The sequence below is a fragment of the Camelus dromedarius genome, chromosome 18 (assembly GCF_036321535.1).
Source record: "Camelus dromedarius isolate mCamDro1 chromosome 18, mCamDro1.pat, whole genome shotgun sequence".
Classification (NCBI taxonomy): domain Eukaryota; kingdom Metazoa; phylum Chordata; class Mammalia; order Artiodactyla; family Camelidae; genus Camelus; species Camelus dromedarius.
Window position 1 is genome coordinate 44,728,299 of NC_087453.1, and position 25,462 is coordinate 44,753,760.

The 25,462-nt window shown below is 51.7% G+C and overlaps 1 protein-coding gene across 5 annotated transcripts in view; it reads left to right on the forward strand.

Moving 5' to 3' along the window:
- The window catches only part of RIN2 (Ras and Rab interactor 2), a 196,999-nt gene that overhangs the window by 27,889 nt on the left and 143,648 nt on the right, over positions 1-25,462 (forward strand). For all 5 annotated transcript variants that reach the window (XM_031434317.2, XM_031434316.2, XM_064475918.1 and 2 more), the window contains exon 2: positions 10,272-10,392. The gene's annotated coding sequence lies outside the window, so the exon portion shown is untranslated. The remainder of the gene's footprint in view (positions 1-10,271; positions 10,393-25,462) is intronic.

A 25,462-nucleotide genomic window follows, 5' to 3' on the forward strand; every position in this document is an offset into this window, starting at 1 on the left:
CGTGGAGCTGCCCTTCCCCACCCACGGTCCTTAATTCCTTGCCCATAACCGCTTTCTGCCTCTTCCAGTGGGAAGCAGTTTGTAAGGCCGAGCTTGGTGACGGTTTTGACTTTCCAAGCTCTCTGTTAAGTGAGACCCTAGGAAGTGCCCAGGTGCGCTCCCAGGCGGTTCAGGTGGTCCTCGTTAAGCAGGTGAACCTTGCCAAGGGAAGCGCCATCTCCTTTGATAACGTGGTGGAATTTCAGAGGTGTTTCCTAATTGCAGTGAACGGCCACAATAACTTGTGCCGTATTCTGTAATTCACAAAGTAACTTCCACGTGTTATATTATCTTTCAAGTTGCATATGGGCCAAAAACGCACAGATTTGGTGGTTCCTTCCCCTCTTCCGTGTCACAGGCAGCTGAGAAATGCTCTGCCTTAGTTTACGTACCTGGAAAATGGGAATGTCAAGGGCTTCCTCCCAGGTGACACGTGCCACACGTGGCTGCCTCTCGACTGGGGCGCGGATTGTGTTTTTCTAAAGATGAACACACGTCCTCGCCCATCCTGCATGGCCTCTCAGTCACCTCCCCCGTCAGGAGGTGACGGCTGATCTCGTCCCCTTGAATCTGGGTGGGTGTGAGTCTCCCCGGTAACCAGGAGCATCGCCCACCTCGCCCGCTGGAACATTCTGAGGCTGCTGTGCTGTGAGGAAGCCCGAACTAGGCGTTGGGAAGAGACCACGTGGTCTGGATCTACGTGAAGTAAGAGGAAAATGTGGGTCTCCAACTGTTCCTGCCCCCCACCTCCCACCCCCACCCTCTTTGTTCCAGCTCCGGGTCCTACCTGTCCGACTGTGGTCACATTCAAGGCTCTCAGTCAGAACCACCCAGACAAGCCCTTCCTGAATTCCAGACCTTCAGAAACCACAGAGGCAGTGAAATGGTGGTGGTTTCAAGCCTCTGAGCCTTGTGGTGACTAGTTGGGCGGCAGCAGGTGTCCAGACTGGATGGGGCGCCTGCGAGTAAAGGAGGGGCTCCTGCCACCGGCTTGATGCCTACGCACGGCACGAGCGCGTCCTGCCAAGGACGCCCCATGGGGATGGTGCTCGTGCCCACGTGTGCAGGTCTGCGTCGAAGAGCTTTATTTTAGTAGCCCCCAAGCTGGAAACGCCCATCACCCACGGAGTGATGACACTGACTGAGACGTTCACGTTGCACGGTTCCACGCTTATGAAGTTCAGAGCCAGGCGAATCCAGCCTAGAGGACGCAAGTCAAAGCAGCAATTGTCCTTTGGGGGAACTGAATAGGAGAAGGCACGAGAGAACCTTCAGGAACGGTGTGGAGAATCACCAGGCTCTATCCCTGAGATGCGTGCACGGTGTGTGAGCTGCGCCTCGGCAAAACCTCGCCTTGTCTGAATTCTGTTACGTGGCACTCTTGATTTTTTCCCTAGTCCCTTGTGACTTGTCTATGGGTCGGGCTTATGTAAGATGCCACAGGTGACTTATTTTCTGTGTCTTGCACATCTTACCTGTAGCCTCACCCGCCTGCTCTCTGTAGGTGGCTTTTGCTCTTCTGTCCGTTCCAATCTGCCTCCTCCCGTGGGGTCACAGGACTCACAGGAACATCTAATTATTGTCTCATCCCCAGCGTACAGCATGTTACTGATCAGGTCTGATTCCCTTTTCGTGTGATAGAGGAAGCTTTCCCAGCTTTTTCTTTTCTCCAACTCAAACATTCAAGCCTCCTTCAAGCATTTTCCCCAATCCGTGGTCACGTGCTTCATTCCCGTCCACGTCTGGACTGGCCCCAGTTTTGACGTGTCCCTGTCAGAGCGTGGTTCCCAGAGTTAGACAGAAGATTTCAGGGTGATCTGGCCTCTCAAGACCTCCCCTCCCTCAGTGTAGACGTGTTTTCTGGATAAAGAGTCACCTGTTTGTCCCTGCTAGTGCTTCACCTGCCCGTGGGATTTCTCAGTCTGGCTCCCCCACCCGGAAACTCAGACTCAGCTCATCCCAAAGTGAAATAATCACGCGCCCACTCGCGCCGGCAGCTCGTCTGGTTCATAAGGCCAGCGGGCAGGGTGCCTGCGCCCCACGCAGGGGCTGCCCTCCGGCCTCGTCCGTCACGAGGGCAGCCGTCACCACCCTTCCTTCTTTCTCTGTTGTGAATGTGGGTTTGGGGGAGGGGACTTTTTATCCTGATACAGAATTATGCGTTTATTCCTGTTAATTTTTCAACTAGTGTCGCACATTTCAGTTTAGCCTCAATTTACCTAAAAATAGAGTAATCACCCACCTGCCGGCACCAGCTCCTTCTCCCGGCTTCCTTGTCCTCTCGGGGCCCAACTGGAGATTCCTCGTGTAGAGCAGTCGCCTTCTGTCACAGCTCTTGTGTCTGGCACCTTCTCTCCTAGTTCATGTTCAAATTCATTAGTTCAAATCTTCATCATCTGTCCTAAGTGGTCCTTCGACCTCCAACACCCCACCCCACACGGGGATTTCAGCGGCTCCCCGAGGTTTACATTATGCAGTGGAAGCCCGCCCCTCGGTCCAGGCCCTTTCCTGGACGCCTTTCCACGCTCACCCCCAGTGCTCCCAGGGCCAACCCGGATTCTAATGCTCTATCTCTGCGCATCTGCTTTCGAGCAAGTGGTCTCCCCTAAACCAAAATGCCTTTCCTCTTGCTCCCCGAGTCGAAACTACCTCCCATCTTCTGCATCTTTTTCAGACACCCACATCTGAAAACAGGAACCCTGTCTGTGTCCCTGCAGTGTCCAGCTTAGACCTCGAGCAAAATCCAGCAAGCGTTTGTGAAAATGAATAAACAAGCGAATGACTTGCCCCTCTCTTTCCCTGGGAGGGTTGGAGGGGAAATGGCGGCTGAGTTACCACGGGTGCAGGTGCATTCCTGGAACTGGTCACTGCTGAGGACAGGAGGAGGTTCCAACACAGCGAACCGAGTTGTTTGAGAAAATTATTTCAAAAAATCCTATGTAGATCTTATTTAATCTTACATACTTTCACAAAGGTCAAAGAATCCAATTTAGTGAATTAGTGCAGTGATAAGGTTTAGCTCGTGGAAGGTCAGCAAAATTCTAGCCTTGTCCTTTCAAAATATAGAGTAAAAGGTGATCCAGCCGGAGAGGAGTTGCACCCTCCCCTGGGAGTCACTGCACAGAAGTTGGAAAAGCTTCATAAAGTCACTAGCTTTTGAGGGAAAAATTGAGATCACTGCTTAAGGAAAGTTAACCAGCAAGTCTCAAGTAATCTGAAATAATCTAAAATTTCTCCATTACACAGAAATCTTTGGAAAGGGACTAGAAAATATATAGCAAATGTGAACCCTTATTTTTCTAGGTGTTGTAATTTCCATTACCAAAGGATAAAGTATTCCGTAGAATGAGTGTTCCTAGAACAGTTACCAGGAGATGTCTTATTGGCAAGTGTTACAATTCTCACACGAAGTCAGCGTTTGGGAGGACTTCTCAGTCCGACCAGGGGGTCTTTATTGTTTTTATTGTCCCCAGTGCAGACAACAAAATAGCTGAGGGGTGAAGATCTTCTCAACTTACCAGAAATGTTCATATTTTGGAAATACCCGTAATTACTGTCCAGATTCCTTCCAGATTCCTTGCCTCCCCCACCAGTTTTCTGTGGTTGGGGAGGTGTGGTCAGGATGCCGCTAGGGACACGGCCAAGGACAGGGTCAACTTGACAGTATGAGCTGAGAGAGAGGGACTTACGAGGGTCTTTGGAGGTGGCCCCACAGGGGAGGGGACATTGGATGTCCAGCCACTGTCCTTGGCTCCTTCTTTTAGGTCCCCGTGTCAGCAGCGGTCTTCCACCTCAATTTCCCCAATTCCCTTTTCAACAGCGAACGTCTGGATTTGTAAAGGTGACATGAGGAGGACCCTCAAGTATATGGGAGGCTGTGTGTTAATCAGACACGGATCGAGGTCTCAAAATGCCATTTTCCATGAAGACATAAACAAGAGCAGAATTCACCCTGGTCTCTGGAGAGAACCGTGCGGCTCAGACAAAATCGAGGCAGTGACAACCCATGCTGTGAAAGTGCATTTTAGCTAAGAGGTATTAACCAAGTGCAGGGGGGCTTCAGGGGCGTGAGGGACACGCGGTGCGTAGGGACCAGAGCGGACTTGGTGGGGGGGGGGCAGGAGCCACCCAGGGGTTGAAAAGTGGGGACAGTGGTGATAAATCGGGGCTTTACCACTGGTATCGTGGTGCTGAGTGGACGACTGCCCCTCGTCCTGGTGTAGAATGGAGATCTAATGCCACCCGCTTCATGAGGCTTCCGGGACGGCTCACAGGAGTCACAGGCAAGGTACTGGCACCGGGCCTGGCGTGTCATCGGTCCCTCACACCTGCCAGCAGTTACCTGCTCTGTTGTGAGATGGATCTTAAAAAAAAGCCTGGATTGTAGCAACAAGGGAAAGGGGTTTTAGGCTGAGCATCCTGTGTGTGTGTGCATGCGCATGTGTGCGTGTGTTCAGAATGCAGCAAGTGCACCAGCCAAGGAGGAGGGGACAACCGGGTGCTGTTAGTGACCAGTAAGGCTTTGAGGGCTGTTCCACAGAGAAATGCTGTCCCGTAGAAATATAATGTGAGCCACACGTCATTTAAAATTTTCTAGTAGTTACGTTAAAAAATGTTAAATCGATAAAATTAATTTAAGTAATATATTTTATTTAATTCAGTTTATCAGACTATTTCAACATGTGATCAGTGTGAAAAATTGTTAATGAGGTAATTGGCCTGTTTTTGTGCACTGAGTCTTCAAAGCCTGGTGTGTGTTTTCCGCGCATCTCAGCTCGGGCTTGCCGCATTTCAGGGGTGGGTCGCCGCGTAGGGCTGCTGGGTGCTGTGCTGGACACCCAGCCCTAGAGGGTCTTACCTGATGACAGTAGCATCGTCTGCTTTGTAGCTCCCTCCCTCCGTCCTCTCCCCTAGAGAGGTAGATGGCCATGCCTCTCCCCAACACAATTAGTTTAAAGAAGAGAAAAGAAAAAAAGGACAGGAAAAGAAAGGGAGAAAAAACTACTCCAGGTCACTGTCTTTCACAGCGGCTAATCCTGAGATGTTCACTGAGCAAAGGTCTGTGGGCAAAACGCGTGGGGGCTACACACGGGACACCCGTTAGCTCTTCTAGGTCATATTCACATAGAAGCTCGGGAAATCTTGCAACAAATAAGCCTGTTTTACTCTGTGTAACTCTGCTTTACCCCCTTTATTAGGATTCTGGAAGAATGTTTTCTTTTCACACTTAACTAATATTGGTAACATCCTGTTTGGCCTGCTTTTTTTTTTTTTTTTTTTAGGTTTCAAGCAGCATATTGTTTTTAAAAAAATTATCATCGAAGTATAGTTGATTTACAATGTTGTGTTAGTTTCAAGTGTATAGCAACGTGATTCAGTTATATATATATTTATTTATGTACATATGTATCTTTTTCAGATTCTTTTCCATTAGAGGTTATTACAAGATAGTAAATACAGTTCCCTGTGCTCTACAGTAGGTCCTTGTTGTTTATCTGTTTTATATATAGTAGTGTGTGTCTGTTCATCCCAAACTCCTAATTTATCCCTCCCCCACCCCCTTTTCCCCCTGGTAACCATACGTTTGTCTTCTATGTCTGTGAGTCTCTTTCTGTTTTGTAAATAAGTTCATTTGTGTTTTTTTTTTTTAAGATTCCACGTATAAGTGATATCATATGGTATTTGTCTGATTTACTTCACTTAGTATGATAATCTCCAGGTCCATCCATGTTGCTGCAAAGCCATTTTTTCATTTGTTTTTATGGCTAGTATTCCATATATGTATACACACACACCACATCTTCTACCACAGAGCAAAAGGGAGGCCCTGCGCAACATCCAGCCTGCTTTCACCTTGAGGGTTTTAGTTTAAAATCTTTACGGGCGCCATCGTCTCCCACAGTGCACTGCGTCTAACAGACGCTTAATCAACACTTGTTCAATCAATGAACAGTTGTGATCAAGACCCCCATTCATGAATTCAGCTTCCCTCCATCAATTAAACAAAAACTTAAGATAATTAACAATTGTCAAAGTTAAAAACACTTCAGTATTGCCCAGAGAAATTCCAGTTTGCTAGGAAACCAACGTAATTTTGAAATGAACGTGCATTGTCTGAGGAACACGGCCACAGCAAAAACGCGGGACCCAGCTGAGAACAGACACCCTTCCCTGGGGAGGAGCTCCTCGTGTCCCCGCGCCGCGAGACTGACACAGCGAGGTTGGGGCGCTTCCCAGGCCATTCCCGCTGTTCACCCCGGCTCCAGGGGGAGTCTCGGAAAGTCTCTTTTTAATATACAGTCATGTTTGTCTTGCACAGGGTCGCGGTCCCTACATTGCCGGCGTTACAGCTCTCTGTGTGTGAGGTTTGATACCGTACGTCACACAGGCCCACTGTGAGCTTGGTTTAATGTCTGTTCTGTAGGTTGGTTAAGGTTTGGCTAGTTATTGTGTTTTTCAAAGTCAGAACCCCTTGGAAGCTGACTAATAGAATAGCTTTCTGTTTGGTGGATTTTTTTTCCCTCTGATTCTCAAAACACTCTCTTAAACTCTTAGGGACGCTACTGCAGCACATTTGTGAAGACTGGATGCTGGCAGCAGCCTCTGATTCTCTCTGCTTTGTCCAGGTGTTAAGAAAACTGTAGCCTGGTGTTGGAAGCACGGTCACCATTGAAGTGGTAGCGCTGGTGCAAACCCCTTTTCTGTAAGGCCAGGCAGGTTGACCAGCCCCCCCCCCCCCCCCAGTGTATTATTTTGTTAAATGTAAGTTGGAAATGCACGCCGGGATGCTACACCTCAGCCAGCAAGTGGGAGTGCAGGTGCCTGCGTCACGCTCCGCACCGTGCGGGGCACCGTGGTGCGTGGCAGGGGAGGAGTTAGAGCCAGCACCCCTGAGCAGCCCACGCTGAAACAGCGCAACTAAGCTCTGAGTTTGGGGGTCCGCAGTGCAGTACCTTCAGGATGTTTCAAAGAGACGGGACGCTGCGTGATGATACAGATGTGAAATATAAACGGGTTATTGGGCAAAGCGCACCACACACAGGCCTGCGTGCGCCAGAAGGGTGTCCGCGTGAGTCTGGCCTCTCCTGTTTTGTAGAGTGAAGGACCTGGGTGGGGTACAGTAAGGGGTGTCAGACTGGGCGTCTGGAGGTATGGACTTAGTCTCGGGGGTCCTCGGGTCCTCTTTGGGAATTTTTGAAATGTATTTGTACTTTAAGTGTAATAGTTAATAATTCACCCAGCCATATTCTGAGCCACTTAAGGCGATGTTCAGGTCGCTGGGTCCTGACCCAGTGGGCTGGAGGATTGCAGTTCGTTCATGGGTGAAGTCGGTCCCGTCTAGCGTGGTTTTAAATAAAAGCAAATGGAACGGAAAAGATCGGGATGTAAAAGTTCAGTGTTGTTTATAAAATGTTTCTGTTTTTCATGCGTGTGTGGGTCTGAGTCATGACGTGAGCTGTATTTATTACTGTGGACAGAAATCCAAACAGCCTGAAAGCCATTAATCACTAGATGACTGGTTCTCAGCCTTCACTGCGCATTGGAATCACCCACTGGGTTTGAAAAATAAGGCCGCATGGGTCCTTCCCCCCTAGAAATTCTTCTGAGGTGTCAGCTGAGTGTGGGGCTTGCTTAAAACTCCTCGGCTGTGCCTCCAGGGGTGAGACCCCACGTGAAGAGCTGAGCCTTGCAGCCCAGTCTTGACAGGTCATTTCAGTCCAGCCTCTGGGTTGTTTTTATTGAGTTTGCCTCGGTGCCAAGTTGTCCCACAGATGGAAATTGTTGGAGGGTACCAGGAGGGAGCAGAGCGGGCTGAGGATGTAAATAACGCTTTGCCCAAGTGAAGGCACGCGCAGTCTAGGGGGGCGAGTGATGGACGTTCACCGTGGGTCAGGCAGAGACACGAGGGGGGGAACTCAGAGAGCGAAGAGACGCTGGAATCCTTTGAATCGTGTGAACAGTCCTGCCTGCTCTTTCCTCAGAGTTGGCAGGAGAGGAGACACCAGGCTCTGCGGTTTCCCCAGGGGTGTGTGTGTGTGGAGGGGGTGCCCCACTCCTGGGGGCCTCTCCCTGCAGCGACTTGTCTTTAAGGGTCATTCTTGATGGACTCCTCTCCCTTACCCTTCCCCCCGCTGTGTTTATGTCCCAAGGGATGAGTTTCAGCAAAACAGCGTCATCCCTGCGTTAAATCCATCTTGCTACTTCTAACCGTATTGGTTTCCATTCTGTTCTTAATTAGTTTATAATCGTGCTGGCGTTGACAGCGGTATAAGAGCACGAGGATAAGGCGTCTAGAGCCAGTTGTCTTATTTATCCACACTTGTTTAATATTATCATGTAAACAATATCATGGAGGAAGCACTTGAATTCTTGTCCCTCGAAAGGCCAGCCTTCCCTTGCTCACCGGCCCCCTGCGCTCTGTGACTGTGCACACTGTCCCGCCCGGGGCTGGTGGGCCGGAGAGTTAGCCCAAGCTCTGACCTGTCTGTTAGCAAGGATCAGGAGACGTTGTGAAGCGTTGTAAGTGGGACTTAAAGCTTCTTGGGGCCCCTCCGCAGGAGCCCTGTCCCCGTGCAAGGTGGGAGTTCAGAAGGAAAGTGGGATTTAGGTTATTACCCCCCAGAAAGGTGAGGATGGCAGCGACAGTGACTCGCGTTCGTGATGGTGACAGGTCACGTTTCTCGAGCATCTGAACCTGCGGTGGGCTGTGCTTTCCATGGTGGTTTTACTTGACCCTGAGAACAACCCTCTGAGGCTGGTGCTGTTGCAGACACCCTGCTTTACACAGAAGGGGCCCAAGGAAGTGACAGTTACATGACCTGTCTGAGAGATTCAGCCGGGATTCAAGACCAGATATGTCGCCTCCGGGCCTGAGAGCTGAATCTCCTCAAGGACGAGGAGAGAGGCCCATCCTGAGGGCGGGGCAGGGAGGCTGTTCCAGGCCAGACAATGAAGGAAGGGGTGTGTGAGAGGCGTCTGCGGGAGCTTGCCAGGGGACATGCTGGCCAGGGGGCCAGGGTCCAGCCTGACGGGGCAGGGAGACTATGAAATACTCATGAAAGAGTTTTTAAAAAAGTAAGATCATCTTCCTAGAATGTAGGGACTCTGAGACATCCTGAGAATGAAACGAGCAATGTGCAGGGACATACAAACATTTATTTAGGAAAGAAACGTGTGTGTGACAGAGTGAGAGAGAGATTGGTTGATTGCAACTGAATGTTTGCGCAGAATTGATCTGGAAAGACACCATCCCAGGTTCTGACAGCGTCCATCCTCCTCTGCCGAGGACGCCGGCTGCAGGCGTTAGTGGTGATGGGCCAAGGAACCTGGAGCTTTGCTCTGATATTTTCACTTTTCTGTTTGTCAGCAAGGTGACTGTGTTCATGTGGTTAGGAAATTCTGCAAAGATTAGGATGTTGATACATTAAAAAAAAAAAAAAAAGAAAGAAATAGGGGGACTATTTGGGAATTCCATATTCAGGTCGGGCCTGTTTCTAGACTGGAAGACGGCAGGACTCTGCCCGTTGTTGGAGCTGATGTGCGTTGTGTAAGCGGGAACAAGCTGTCGGGGGGGAGGTGCAGCTCAAGAGAGTGTGCTTAGTGCGCACGAGGTCCTGGGTTCAGCCCCCGGTAACTCTGTTATAAATAAATAAACAAACAAACCCAATTACCCCCAAGTAATAATAATTTTTAGACATTAAAATAACTAAAATAAACGGAAGGAGCAGATTGTCACGTAATTGGCAGGGAAGACAGGATCGCTGCTGCTGGATCCCGTCTTCCAGGGGAAACTGTCGGCAGTTTTAGGAACCTGAGCACTGGCACAGGGATGCACAGCGCCTTCCGGTAAAGCAAGTCCCCTCCTCCGCTGCCAGGCCCAGCGGTGGCGGTGAGAGATCAGACTGGGAAGGGAGGGCCCTCCGCATCCGCAGATTCAATTTCGTGAAATTTCAGTCTGCAGGTTGTTGGTCTGAAGATGCGAACCTGGAATACGGAGGGCGACCGCATTCATGTGCCTCATTCACCTGCGCCCTTTTACCCAAGGGACTTGGGTGAGGCGGGTGTTGATGTCCGGGGTCCTGCAAGCAACCCCCCATGGACACGGAGGGTGGCTGTCCACCAGCGCTTCCTCCTGGATCCAGGTTGGGCGGGGGGTGGGGGGTGCCGTGTGGTTTTCACGGCGTTTTAAAATTGTGTAGGAAATCCTGAGTGGCCAATTCTGTGTGTTGCAGATGGAGGTGAGGCACCCGGACTTCTGAACGCCCGCCGAGGAGATAACCGAGCGAGCCCTTCAGGATGCCGGAGAGGCGGGGGCGACCCTGAGAGGCAGACACAGAGGTGCCGGCGTGCAGGGTGAGTGACAGCTGACGCTCGCACCCCCGGCCCTTTGCACTTCCAGGCTCCCCGGTGTGTGGGGCCACTGTGCTCCCCAGCCTGGCGGGCTGCTGTGACTGACCTGGCCCCGACAGGGGGTTCCCGAGGATGCTTACCTGTTCCCAGGTGTCGAAGGGGTCCTGCTGTGACGCGGCGGCAGCAGGGCCGGGGCAAGGCCAGGACCGCCAGGGGCCCCAGGGCACGAACTGTAACCACTGTCTGTGATGGGACGTCAGCTGCGGGCCAGGCCCAGCTTGAAGCCCTTTGGTGGATTCCTTCCTTCAGGTCTCATCTTAGCGGTGGCCCCCGGGGAGCACGGGGACCCTGCTTGACTCCCGAGAGAGGGCGGTCCTGATGGTGGGCCCCGTCCCAGCGTAAAGCCTCCTCCTCTTCCTCGCACGCTCCCCACGTGCCCTCTTCCTGTCCCGCCTTTCACCTGCTTTTTCCCATAGAATCGTAGATCTCCAAGTGACAGGGAATTCACATCAGGGGGACGTCAGCATAGGTCACTCCTGTGGACCGTAGTTTCCCTAAGTGGCCACTGTGGTGTCGCTGCCCTTCCAGAACGTGCCACATCCCCTCATGCTGGGAAGTCAGCTTCCCCTCCTCTGGAGTCTGGGTGGGACCCGGGAACCACCTTCACAGACAAGGCGGCAGAAATGACGCCGAGTGACTTCAGAGCAAAGACCAGCCACCCTGAGGTGGCCCTGGCACACCTGCCTGTGAGACCAGCCGCCGCGCAGAGAGGCCGCCCAGGCCCCGCGCAGGGGTCCCGGCCGCTGGCCCCTCCCCCGGCCCCCCGACGCCTGAGGGGACTTGGGTGGCCCCAGCCCCAGCCTCGGAGCTGCCTGCTCCGGTGCCAAGTGGAGGGAGGGCGAGGCGTCAACGGTTCCCCCTGAGCCCATCCCCGCCGCAGATTCAGGAGAAAGTAAACACTGTCACTGCGTGGCACTATCTCATTGAACCCCCTGCAACACCGTTTAATGTGTCACTACGCTGATTTACATGGGAGAGAAAGGAGGCTGGGTGACACGGAGTGACTCACCCCAGGCCACACGGTGGGCTGGGATTTGAACCCAGGGCTCCCTTGGGAGACCCGCCCCTGCCCAAGGGCCCCTTCCTCCTGGGACCAGGAGCGGGGCCTTTGCCCCTCCTCAGACACAGCTGTCCTCAGAGAGGGCAGACCCACTTGGGGTCGGAGGACGGGAGAATACATCTTTGGAGAACTGGCTTTAGTTGGTTTGTTGTGACTCTGTTGCCTTAATTTGGATCCTGGTTAAGCCCTGCTGGTCCTGCCTTAAACATCTAGTCCCCCCGGAGGCTGCCTGCCTCCCCCCGGGCGCTGAGATCCCGTGGTTCTGCCCACGTCACACGACACGCTTGTTCATATGTGTGAAACGGTAACCCTGTTCCTGTGTCATCGGCGCTTCTCTCTCGTTTGGCTTCAGGCTCCGTGAGGCCAGGGCCTGCTCTCACCCGCAGCAGGCAGGGAATAAATGCAAGTTAAATAAATACCAAAGAGCATGAAGTGTGAATTTTCTTGAGAAAGAGGACGGTCGGATAAGGAAGCACAAAATTGCAGGTGTAAATCCTGAAGTCTTACCTCGGTGCTGAAGGTTTGTCTTTCGAGGTCAGGATTTCTTCGCCACTTCCCGTGTCTTTCCCGTTAGATAGAACATCTATGGGTTTGACCTTTGTTAGTAAAGAACTTCCACAAAACGCAACAGCGAAACAGTAACATGAGCTGGAAGGGCTCTGAGACGCTGCTTTGCAGCGGGTTGTTACTTACGTGGAAAATATTTTCAGATGTGCAGCACTGGGGAACCGACTTCCGTGTGAATGTTGAGATGGGACGTGTGACTTCTGCACTCATCCCAGTCCGCCTTTGCTCGTGGGATTGGTGGCCTCTGTCTTCCACCTTGAATTTAGTTACAGGCCTGTGTGTCGTGGCAGCTGCTCAAGAACCCTGAACAGCTCTTACCCCTGTGTTGTCCAGAATGTCCGACGTTGATTCTATGCTTAGTCAGTGTAGGACTCCAGTCATAATGGAGGGGCAGCAGGACCAGAATAGGTGGCTTTTTTTTTAAAAGAAGGATTAATAAATGCATACGAAATGTTGGGCAAGTTTAAGTCTTTAGTTGTATTTTTTAGTGCCTAATCTATCAGTTAGCTTTTGCTGCCTAACAAACTGCCTCAAAACTTAGTAGCTTAAAATGATAGCCATTAATTTAGTTCACAGTTCTGCAGGTGGGTGATTTGGGCTGGGCTTAGCTGGGTTAGCTGGGCTGACCGGCATGTCTTCCATCAGCTGCCAGTTTCTGATTTACATAGTATGACAATCTCCATGTCCATCCATGTTGCTGCAAATGACAGTATTTTATTCTTTTTATGACTGAGTAGTATTCCATTGTGTGTGTGTGTGTGTTGGTATATATGCCACAATTTCTTTATCCAGTCATCTGTTGATGGGCGTTTGGGTTGTTTCCATGTCTTGGCTATTGTATACAGTGTTGCTATGAACATTGGGGTGCGTGTATCTTTTTCAGATTAGAATTTCCTCCCAATATATGCCCAGGAGTGAGATTGCTGGATCATAGGGTAAGTCTGTTTTTAGTTTTTTAAGAATCTCCATACTGTTTTCCGTAGTGGCTGCACCAATTTACATCCCCACCAGCAGTGTAGGGGGGTTCCCTTTTCTCCACACACTCTCCAGCATTTGTCGTTTGTGGACTTTTTAATGATGGCCATTCTGACTGGTGTGAGTTGATCCCTCATTGTAGGTTTGATTTGCATTTCTTTGGTAATTAGCGGTGTTGAGCATTTTTTCACGTGCCTGTCGGCCATCTGGATGTCATCACTGGAGAAAATGCATGGCTTCTTGAGGCTCGGGCTTGGGAACGACAGTCCACTTCTGCCTTATTCTTGTGGCCAAAGCAAGTTACAGGCCATTCCAGACGAGACATGAGAAACAGACTCCAGCCCTGGGTGGGGGGAGCTGCCACACCAGCTTGCAAAGGGCAGGCACACAGGGAGGGGAGAAGCGTGGCCATTGCTGCAGCCCACACACCCAGTGATGTGGAGGGCACTGTAGCACTACAGAGGACATGATGGAAAGGAAACCTTGGCCTAGTTTATAACTTACGAAAAAAATGGAACTGGATTGAGAGGCCCAGATGGATGCAGAAGGGCAGAGCCCTGGGCGTCCCCCTGACTCCGTTCTCCATCTGCTGAGTCTGTATGGGGGGGATGGAGGCAGGTCTGGGGGGAGGTGGCAGAACACAGGCTGGACAGTTGGTAGCAAAGAGAGGCTTATTTTCCTTTGCTACAGTTTTTTCTCTCTCCGTCGGCTGGGGGTGGCGGGTGATCAGGACACGGCAAGGAGATCAGAGGTAAAGAGTAAGCGTTGTCGGGTCCAGGTTCTTGTCCCGTCGCAGAAAGAGTCCAGAGACGAGACACAGAGGTTAAGAAAGTAAGGTGGGGATTTATTAAGGGGTGGACAGCACACTCAAGGGGGGAGCGGGCAGGCCCAGGCGAGCGGCTGCCCCGAGTTTCTTTGGCAGTTGAGTTACACAGGGTGTAAAAATGAACGGGCGGAATATTCATTGGGGAGGGGAGGGTCTGGGGTCTTACTCCCTGATTTTCATCCCAACTCCACCTTCCTGAAGGTGAGATTTTTGTCCTCATTTAGTCTGGATGAGAAGTGTCATGGCATTGGTGCATGATGGGTACTTCTAATCTGCAAGGCTGGTTTTATTGCAATGAGGGCACAATGAGCCAAAGGTTACGTTCGGACACTGGAGAGTCCTGCCTTTTCCCACCTTTCTTTATTGGCCTCCAGGCCACTTGTCATCCCCAAAATATGTGACTGCTTATCAGCCCAGAGGTTCCTGCTTTTCTCTCTCTGCCAGGGGACCCCTGTTTACGTGATGGAGTGTTTCCTGCATTTGGCCCCGTGCCCCTCCTGTCTGCCCAGTACCTGCCACTTTGCCTGCGTCCGCCTTCCTCTGCTCATATCTGGCTGTGTCCCTGCTCGAACATAAGCTGCCCCTTTCCCGTCTGAGTCAGTGGAAGGAGCCCTGAAACAGCACCAGTTCTCTCTGCTTCCTGCCTCTAGGCTTCAAGCACACGGGGTTTGTCTGATGGGTTGTTTGGGGGAGGAGAGGGAGCATCGGGGGGGGGGTCAGATGGGCTGTCTCCTGCATCCTTTTCCCATGGATTTTCAGGAAGACTTCAACTTCTGCCCCCCTGCCCCCCCAAGTCATTGGTGCGTCTGTCACAGTCGCCCTGCGAGGGCAGGACCCTCCTTATCCTCGCTTTAGAGACGGGAAAACCGAGTGCTGGGAGGTTCAGGAACTTGCCCTGGATCCCACAGGTGGGTGGGGGCCCAGGCGGGGTTTGAAGCCAGGCCATGTTTTGGACTCCACGGTGCATGGCCCTTGAGCCCTGAGCCAGTGTGGCCCGTGGGTGGAGTCAGGGAAGCAGAGTTCAGTCCCTCCCCGTCCCCTGCGCCGCGCAGTGGGGGTCTGAGGTCTGAGGGGTGTGTTAGGAAGGCCAGTGCGCAGTAGCAGGCAGCTACCTGTGGGGAGCCCCGCCCTCCCTGGGTCATCCAGGTGGGTAATTTGATCCCACCTGGGGATCCACCCCCTCCCCGGGCGGAGTCCTGAGCCCCCAGGTCTCAGCGCCCAGCTCCACGGCACCCGGTGGGGTGCTCCGGTGGTCTCTGGAGCAAGTCTGGTCCTCTGCCCAGCAGACGAAGTCCTCGGGCCCCTGCCGAGTCATTTGAAATCCTCCTCCTCAGGGCAGTGCCCCTGGGAGGGGCTCGCACGCCCCGTGTCTGTGTCCCCCGTGTCCGTGTCCGGAACTCAGCAGAGTGGATGGAGGCGGCTTGCTGAGGGAACCCGCTCGCTCTTCAGTTAAAGGCTAGTGCTGCCACCTTCTGGCCAGCAAGTTTTACAGTGGTTTCCTGAAGATGGGATTTACTCCTTCACTCTCCATTCTCTTTCTTTCCTCCTTTATTTCCCATTCTTACCCATACGCAGGCGCAGCCGAGAACCCTGGGGGTCATGAGGAGAAGCCAGTCTTGCTTGAAAACAGCAGTGCTTTCAGAAGGCCTGCCACCAGCCAGGCCCTGCTCAAGGCACATTCTGTTCTCTTGCCTCACATCAGACGCAAGGGCCACTGTTTTTGTCCCCATTTTACAGATGAGACAACTGAGGCCCAGAGAGGTGCCGTCATCTGTGTGTCATGGTGTCTGGCACATTCAAGCGCTCAGCGAGCGTGTGCTGTCACCTGTAGAAAGAGCAGCTGTGTCTTCGTTTGAGCCCGCAGAGCAGGTGTTTACTCACGCGGTGATGCTCGGAAGCACAGTGAGGGCGCAGGGGTGGGGCCGGGAAGGGGGAAAGGCCCTTTGGGCTGGGACCAGGAGCAAGGGACCACTGTGGGTCCCCGGGGCTGAGTCCCACAGAGGACCTGTGACAGACCGTGTGGGGTGCATCCTGGAGTTGTCCCACCCAGAGTCACGGACACTGGGGTATTCCCAGAGAAATCACAAGGACTGTTGAAAGCCATTGTGAACTTCATGAGTACATCCTGTAAGCTGCCACATTTGTCCAGGGAAGGAACCGGGAGAATCTGTTGTGCAGGATTCCGCCGGTGCCCTGTGCTCCTGCTTTGTTCCCTGCGTCAGCTCTCGCTGGGCAGCAGACTGCCCAGCGGCCGTGGGGAAGTTAACCCTGAGCACCAATTTAGCTCATGCGGTATAGGTGGGCTGGGGCTTGGCTGGTCTGGACTGGGCTGGCCAGGCAACTCTGCGGATCTCAGCCTGGCAGCTCCCACTGAGGGGACGACGGTGGGGCTGATCCAGGCTGGCTTCGTCTGGGCGACTCCGCTAACGGCCTGGGTCCAGCTGGCTTGGTCTCTGGCTGGGGTCCAGGGTCAAGGCTGCTCCACCCGAGTGCATGCTGAGTCCAGGCTTGTGGGCAGTAGCAGCCCACAGGGGCCAGTGCTACGACCGTGGCAGAGGCCCGGGGTGCAGGTGGAAACCCAGAGGCCTCTTCACAGACGCTCCTACATTCCTGTGTTATGACTTTATGAGTCACAGAGCCACACCCAAGTCCAGGGCCGAGAGGTAAACTCAGCCCTCCCGGGCAGGTGTTGCTGACCTTGGTCAGGACCCACGAGGCCCTTTGCTCTGCTGCCCCTGCTTCTTCCGAATTGGGCAACACGATGTGAAAGGTGAAGGCCTTCACCAGTCCCAGTGTTAGTTATAACTTTGGGCAAACTCTCAAATCTTTCATGATAGTCTAAGCTGTTATTAGTGGGGATGACATGGTTATTAAAGGCCGCACATCCTCTAGTTCCAGGAGCCTCTGTCATCTCAGACCTTCGCCGGGGGTTCTGTCTCGTCTTGTACCCTGGCCTTGCTCCTCGCGGACCCAGGAGGCAGCCAGAGGGGTCGGACTCCCTCAGGGACCCCCTCCCACCTCCCTGGCCGCCGCCCAGAGGGTCAGACTTGGCATCAGCGCGTGCCGGTCGCTCCGGCGCGTCCCAGTGGAATAAGAGCGGCCCGCGGGGCGAGTAAATCAGTTACGTCGATGTGTGCGTTTCCCTACGTTCTAGGGGAAGGCCCTGCTTCTGTGAAAATGTCACTTCTTCGCCGCTCACAGCTCCCTGGCTCTCTCCCCTGGCACGGACACCGTTTATCTGGAAGGAGACGCGGCGCTTTTCTGTCGGCTGGAATTAGCAGCCGTAAATTTACAGGACTTTTTCCAAGCGAGCATGGAAAAGACTTGCTGTTTTATGCGTTTCGTGAGCTCTAAGTCATAAAGCACATGCTCTGGGCGGCTTGACTGCTGTGTTCTGGCCCCGCAGAGAAGGTCTGCGGAAGACGCCTAAACCTTGAAGGATGAACATGTCTCTCCAAACCCTCGTAAGTTATCTATGCCGTGTTCGCATGTTGGCCAAGCAAGCTGGACCTTCATCTAGTGTCTTCACGGTGGAACCCCACTCGGCCCAGCAGAGCTTTCTCAGTAACCCATCAGTGCAGTCATGTGCCTTTTTAATGCTGTTAAAATACCCATGGGCTTCGTGGCTTGTTTCCATCTTTGTAAATCCACGAGGATTGCGCAGAAAGTACCAGATGTGTGAGCCAATTAGTGTGTCACTTCTGGGTGGGAAGGATGGTGGGGGAGCGGAGAGATGAGATGGGGGAGGGAGCAGTTGCGTTAACGAGCAGATGACCACTGTGGGCAGGTCCCACTGGGGAGGTCCGGGAGATGGCATTGACCTCACCTCAGCATTGGATCATCCAGGAAGTGAAGACCCTGGGGCATTTATGCATCACCTCCCATCCATCGCTGGTGAGGACCATTCCACGGGGCACGAGCTCTGTGGTCTTCTGGCCCACCTATGAGTGAGCCAAGCATGCTCTGGCCGTCAGAATCTTCAGATCAAAGAGAGCCATGGGTTTTTCCAGGGGAAACCCTTGTTTTTGGGACTGGCAGCTGCTGAGGGGACATGAGTGAGGCACCCTTAGTATCTGCTACCGGGTGTGCCAAAGAGTTTAAGGAATGGAAGGAGGGAACTGTAGCTCTTAAATCTGAGCACCGCAGATGCTGAACACCCCTGAGGCCTTTGGATGGGATGGGAAAAGGGAAGTGGTTTTTTTGCATTGCTATTTAATTTATTTAATTTTGTCACAGTCGTGCCATGAAACATTATCCAATCACTAGAAAAGGAAGAGGAACTACTGTAATGATGTGAAACTGTCTTCAAGTTACAGTTCTGAGTAGGAAAAAAAGCACAGTACAGAACAATCTTTAGCATATGTTCCCGTTTATGAAAAATAGCTTTGTTGGGATGTAATTCACGTATCACAAAACTCACCTGCTTTGCGTTACAGGTGTGAGTGTCTTAGCGAGCCTTTGCAGGTTTCTGGAAGTCTCACGTGCCGCGCGGTCTTTTGCGTCGGGCTGCTTTCGCTCGGTCGTCCGTGTTTGTCGTGCGTCAGTCGTTCGTTCCCTTTCTACCGTGGAAAAGCATTTTGCTGTACGGATGTGTCACTTTTTGTTTACCCATCCTCCCGCTGATGGACATTTGGATGGACTTTAGTTTTATTATGTGTTTCAGGAGCTGCTGTGAATGTCCACACGCAAGTCCTTAGGTGGACACAGAGTTCTGTTTCTTTTGGACAGGTACTTATGAGTGAAGCTTTTGGGCCATATGATGAGTATTTGTTTAGTTCTTTAAGAAACTGCCCAACTGTTTTCCAAAGAGGCTGCGCCATTTTACTGTGTTCCCACCAACCACAAACGGGGGACTGATTTCTTTGTATCCTCACTGACAGTTGGTGGTGTCAGTTTTTTCATGTTCGCTGTCCCGATAGAAGCGTGGTCGCATCTTACTGAGGCTTTAGCATTTCCCCTCGATTAAGGACGCTGAGTATCTCTTCATGTGCCTGTTTGCGATTTGGTTATCTTCTTTGGCGAAGTATCTGTTCAGATCACTTCTCATTTTTGTGTTGGGTTCTTTGTCTTCTTGTTGATTCATAAAGATTCTGGACTATCGCCATGTTTTTTCTGTAAGTTCAAAATTATTTCCAAGTAAAAAATTTTAAAAAGCCTAGTGCCCGTCTCTCTCCCCTCGCCCCATCCAAATGGTACGCCTGGAATTGTTTCATAGCATGGACATCCTCGCTGAAGGAACTGAGGGGCGAGAACAGATTTTGAATCTTTTGCCAGAAAGAGTCACTATCTGATAACAACACAGTAGGTCTTTTTAAAATTGAGACATACCTCCTTGACCACTGTTTCTCTGTGAGCAAGCAGTTGGTGGCTACAGAATGTCCAGTGGAGGTCTGGGCGGGGCTGCGCAGACGCGTTCTTGCAGCGGGAGCGCAGGTGCACCTGCGTCCGCAGGGGGCTCCCCGCCGCCCGGCCGCTCACGCTGACCCTGGCGGGGCACGACCCGCCCTCCTTCACTGCCCACCAGAGCCACTGCGTCCTCCACAGCTTCCCACCTAATGAGAGTGAACCAAGTCCATGCCTGTAGCTCAGTGTCCTGAGTTCAGACAGGAATTAACGGGCTGGTTTTGTCCATAGCAGATGAAATAAGGATGCTCAGGCGGAGAAGAAAGTGGATCCAGCCCACTTGCCACCTCCCTGACTTCAGCCAGGTGGGCTCATACTTACCGACGTTCAATTTTCCAAATATTTAGTGAGCCTTCGCTGTTCCTTGTTTCATTCATTCATTAAACCTTTATGAACTCCTAACGTGCATCGCACGCTGTTTGAGGCTGATGGGGCGGGGGGTGGTTAGCAGTGAACCAGAAGGGCAAAGGGCATTCCCCCAAGAAGCTTCCATCCTTTTGGATGGAAGAAATAGATGGATGCAAGAGGGAGAAACACACACGAAGTAATTAAGAAATAAAGACACAATACGTGTCAGGTTATAATAAGCACTACGAACTGAAATAAAAACACAGTAAGGCGGTGGAGACAGGTGGGTTCATAAAAATTCTGGAAGGATGTGCTACAAAGATTAACAAGTAGATCTGTGGTTTTAAATTTTTTGTTTATTTTAGTTAGTTTTCTAATTTTTATAACAAACTTGTATTCCTTTTTTTGATTAAAAAAGTTATTCTAAATTTTAAAACATTAGATTTGAATGTCCATATGATTAACTGTATCACTGGTGGTGTCATAATTTTGCAACCAAAATTATTGAAAAAAATCACTTAGAAAATAATACATAGTCTTTATTACCTGGGGTGTGGCTTCTGCACATTTTAAGAATTTTGATGTTTGGAAGTATAAGCTAAATAAATTATAGAAAAGATGTGTTTATCAAATGCCTTTCTGATGGGCAGTTTGGAAGGATGGGTGACCCCTTCAAGTGCTGGTAAAGTACAGATTTTGCTAAGTTGGTCAGAATAGAAAATGGTAGCATTAAATGCAAGATGCAGAGACCAAACCATCTGAGCCCCAAAAGCTGTTTCTGACATTGGTTTGTTTTGTTTTCACTGGCAAATGGGACGGCAGATGTGTGTCCAGGAGTTCACACAACAGAGCATGAAGTGGAGATTTCAGTCATTGGATTTCTGGGTGCAAGCAAATTCTCACACTTGGAAAATTCGGGCAAAAATGAAACATTTCAAAGCCCGAACCACGCTCTTTGCCTGGGGCTCAGCTCCCTGGAACCCACCCGCTCGCATCACACAGGTGCATGCGTCCCACAGGTGTGTGGCAGGGACGATCGCGTTGCCCACCCCCCCCCCCCGCTTCTCCCCGGTGCCTCCATGCCTCAACTCTGCCTTTTCACTGATTGATGCCACTTTCCAGTAAAGGTGACACTTGGTTTCCTAACGTCGCCACTGATTGTAACAACCGCTCACAACCGGGAGGTCACAGGACACTCCCACACAGCACGCCCAGCCCAGGCCGTTCCGCCCCACACCGTCAAGTTATCCCACTTCTTGTCTAGGCTGACTTCAAAATCCACTTGGGAATAAATCAAGTCCTATCTGAATAGCAATTACGTTTGATGGTTTGCGAACTTGGTCGTGTTTTCTTGTAACTAATTGGGGTTCAGAGTTACGTGTTTAAGCAGGACAAGGAGACTCAGTCCAGGTCCACATGGATTATTCATTCGCTTTAAGTCTGAGCTCTGTGGCTCTGTTCATTGTTTTCAGGGATTTCCATTGTTTCAGAGTGACTGATCCCAGTAGCTCTTAGGTTTCTTTTTTGCTTTTCACTTCCTTGTTGATTGGATTCTAAGGAGCCCAACTTGCATTCCCTGGTCTGACGTCCCTAGATAACTCATTATTGAGAAATTAAATGATGATACTTGAATGAATGCTTACAATGAGGCAAGAATTCTAGCTACAAAGATAAAGTGCACTTTAAGCAAAAGTTAGTGCTTTAAAGTTTGATGGTATTCAACAAAGATTAACCAAGGTGTATAAAGGACTATTTGAGTGAAAAGTAATATATTGACTTTCTTATGACAAATACCAACTTCACTAAATAGCATTCGTTTATTTTTATGTAAATTCATTCTGCATTATAAGAGTTCACTTTTGCCATAAATAGTTTCATTAACTTTGTTTCTAAAATATTGCTTTTTTTTTCTTCCTTGGACTTGAAAAAGCAGAAGTTACAGTGACACACTCGTTTGGCATCTGCTGCTGCGTAAGAGTGTGTGCCGTGTTTTCATTTTCAGTTGTTTTTTCCCTCCCTTCACCTTTTCCTTTAGTTAATGTGAATCACGTTGTATTTTCCGCCCCTGAGCACTGATTCATTGCCATCCACTTCCTCCGGAGCGCGGCCCACCACAGTCCTCCGGGAAGCGGGTTAGTCACAGCCGAGCCAGGCACCTCGCGTGCCACCATCAGCTCCGGCTCCGGCAGCCGTGCCTGGAGTGGGAAGATGAAGGCTGCTGTAGCATCGTCCTTTGGGCAGGGAATCGGCCTCTGCGTGGGGGTCTGTGTGGCTCCTCGTACTCCCTGCATGCATCTTTACAACAGGACATGCAGGCAGACTGATGTTGAGAAGGACAGAGTCTCGTCTGGCTAAGAACATTTTCGGGCACACTTCTGCCCTCAGGAAGTGGACATCAGAGTTGCTCAGAGCCCAGGTCCGGCGGCACCTGCGTAATATTTGTGGATGGGCAGGATCTTAATATGTTGATGCAATTTTGAAAAACTTGGAACAGCTTTTTTTATGTCCAACATGTTTTTCTTTAATCCACTTGAGTCTAATTTCAGAAAATTTCAAGTTAAAGGATTTTCTTCATAGGCTAGCCTGTGAAGGACATTGCTAAGGTCGTGCCTTAATCAGACCAATACTGGTTGCTGGGTTTCATCTGCCACTTAGCATCATTGATTGACAGCTTGCGGCCACCTGTCCCCAGGGTGTGGCTGCCGGCTTCCTGCCGTTTGATGTCCCCTGCCCTAAGGGTGCCACGGCTGCCATCTCCACCATCGGGAGAACGCTGTAATCTTCCTGTTCAGACTGAAGCCTCTTCAGGCTTTGGAACTAAAGCAGTGGAAGAGCAGAGACACACGGTCCGCCAGTCAGACAGACTGAACAAGGTGCCGGAAGGTCACATTCTGCTCTGAGCCCTGGATGGTTTTGGGGAACTATTTTTGCCTCATGGGGTTTCTTTGGAAGTTAAGAGGTGGGAAGGCCAACGGAAATAGTGTGTCCAGGTAAGGGCTGGACGCGGCGGACCCGCAGTCGGGGCTGGGCACATGGACATTGGATGGACACACGGGAAGTGCAAGTCCTCACGCTCTGCAGTAAAGGACGCCAGCTCTGTCTCCCTGCAACGATGGAGCTCTTGCCCGAGGACTCGGCTCCGGCCTGTGCTGTCCCTCGCCTGGAAGCTCTGGGGACCGCGGAGTGTGGCAACCTTCCTGCTCGGTCAGAAGGAGCGTCGGCACGCTGCTGAGCAGAGCCTCGCTCGACCCCAGCGCCCACGCTGCCGGCGCCGAGGTCTCGGGTGGGTCAGTTAGCCGTTGGGCCTCACGTTTGTCACTGGTGGAATCGGAGTTGGGCCAGCTCTGCCTGAAGGCCTGGAGTGCTGTGCTGAAAAGGGCTCTGGTCCCCCAAGGGGAAACAGCACCACAGCTGATGATGAGTGTCACGGGGAGAGGCAGCGCCTGGGAGCCGCCGTTCACGTGCTGGGGGGTCGCCCACCCCCGCCCCCGCCCCTTGCTGACGGCGCTCTGAGATGTGAGCCACGGCAAGTCTGGAAGGCGCGCTTGTTACTGACACCATGGGTCCCTGGCTAGCCTGAACGTTGGCCAGAAACCGATACGAGCGTAGAAATGAAGTCAGCCGCAGGGCGAGGGCCAGATCCTAAGGCTGTTCCTCCAAACTGGGTTCACACCCTCTCCAGTGGGAGCCCCAGAGCCAGGGCATTGGTCTCCCTTGGGAGCCAGTGCCTGGCCGGGAAGCTGGAACTGTCCCCGCAGTTCTGGGATTTGTGGGCCAAGGAAAATACATTACTTTCCCAAAAGGTGCCTTTGATGAGCTTAGAACTAGAAAGTGAGTGGTCAGTGGTTACTTCCCGTGGGCGACTGTTCGGGGCTAGAGGCGCTGTGTGCGCCCAGCCCCCTCCGCCAGCAGGCAGGCCAGGGGGCTCTGAGAAACCGCTTCCCGGAAGCCCCTCTGGCCTGGGTTGCCGCCCTCACCGAGTGCTCGGCTGTGGTTGTCTGGCCGCTGCCGGCTGCCACAGTGAGGAGGGGGCCTTTGTGTCAGTGCGACTCCAGTAATGTTTCCTCTCTGTAGCCTTTTATTTATTTCACATCGTAGTCATTTCACCGGACTTAATTTAGGGAACTAATTGGACGCAGAGTGAGCTGGTCCCAGAGCGCTGCTGCAGGTGGTGCTGACCTCTGACCTGGATGAGCCCCTGGCTTTGCATCTCAGATTTCACAGCGTTATCCTTTGGCCATCCCGCCCACGCTAACGCTGTCTCCACCCCCGAGCCCCCGCCCAAGTTCCGAGTTCGTAGCCGACTCTCCGGTCTCCTCCACTTTGGTGACCCACAGTCCCTTCGAATTCAGCTGATCTAAAGTTCGGCTGTGTTGTTCCTCCCACTGTACCTGCTATACCTGGATGCTGTATTTTGATGAACTGTACCACCTTCTACCCAAGTTTCCTACAGATGAAACCTGAGTATTACCTGGGACTCCTTCCCCTCTACCCACACGTATCAGATCCTGACCCCGTAAGTAGGTCTCACGTATGTGCCCCCCTTTTATGCACCGTCATCTCCACCCCCACCCAGTTGGCCCCGCAGCGTCCCCCTCCCACTCAGGTATTCAGTGATGTCTCGGCCTCACCCGTAGGGTCCAAATCTAAATGTGTCTGCCAGGCCTGCAGGAGGATCTGTCCTGTCCGCCCTCAGGTGCCTTTCTGCAGAATCCCTGGGCTCTAGCAGTAGTGAGTGGGGTTGGGCTTGTGGTTTTTCCAAAGCACTTGTTCATCTCTTACTTTTTCTTTCTAAGAAAGCAAAGCGAGGGTTTATTAAGCAACTGTACATTCTCCAGGGGAGAGTGGGCAGACGCAGGCGGGTGCTGCCCTGAGTCGCACTGTCACCGCTCCCTTCTGAGTGGCATTTCTGCCTGCCGGGAATCCCTTTCGTTGCCTACACATCCTTCCAGCCTCAACTCCGAGGTTGCCTTCTTGGAAAAAGCAGCCCTGGCCTCTCTCAGAAGAACTTTTTACACGTGGTATCTTCTGTTGTCGTGGTGCTGGTCACAAGTCTCAGCCTGAGCAGAGGTCTCGTGAGCGTCTGGGTGCAGAGGGCAGCGCTTCGGTGTGTCCCCTGTACCTCATGTCGACTGCCTGGTGTCCTCACGTCGGCCAGCAGTGGCGCAGGACGTCTAGTTCCCCAGGACAAGGTGGGGGCGTGGGCACTGCCTGGATCTGACCAGCAGCAGCTCTGCCGGGATGCAGCGCCCTGTTTTTTCCTGTTAGGCTTCCTGTGTTTACCCAAAGCTTAGAGATGAATTTCTAATAATAAATCCAAAGAATGACAAGAATTTTCAGGGGCTGGATCAATGGAATAAATGGAAGAGCCCCTGTTAGTGTGAGGAGAGCAGGAAGGAAGGAACTTTAAAAGCCAAGAAAAGATTTGAAACTGATGTTCTGAATTTGTCTTTGAAGTGCTCTTGCTCGGGGCCTTCCGTCCCTGACCCTCTCTAAGTGCCTTTATTCTATGAGATGTTTGAATCACGCTGACTTAGAGTCCTGGGTGTGGCTCTGCGGCTGGTGCTCGGCCTCCCAGGCCCAGCAGGTGATCGCCGATGTACACTAACGAGAGAGAAAGAGAGAGAGAGAGAGAGAGAGACACGCACGGTTACAGCTCCTGAACCCTGCAACACCGTGTACATCTGTTTGGATGGGCATAATGTTTTAATTATTTATGGTCCCTACTGCTCATGCTAATACACGCATTATTGTGGTTAAATAATTTTGACATAATTTAACTTGAAAAGTGCTTTGTATGCATTTAATGTAGTATTTCTTCACAATGGACTTTG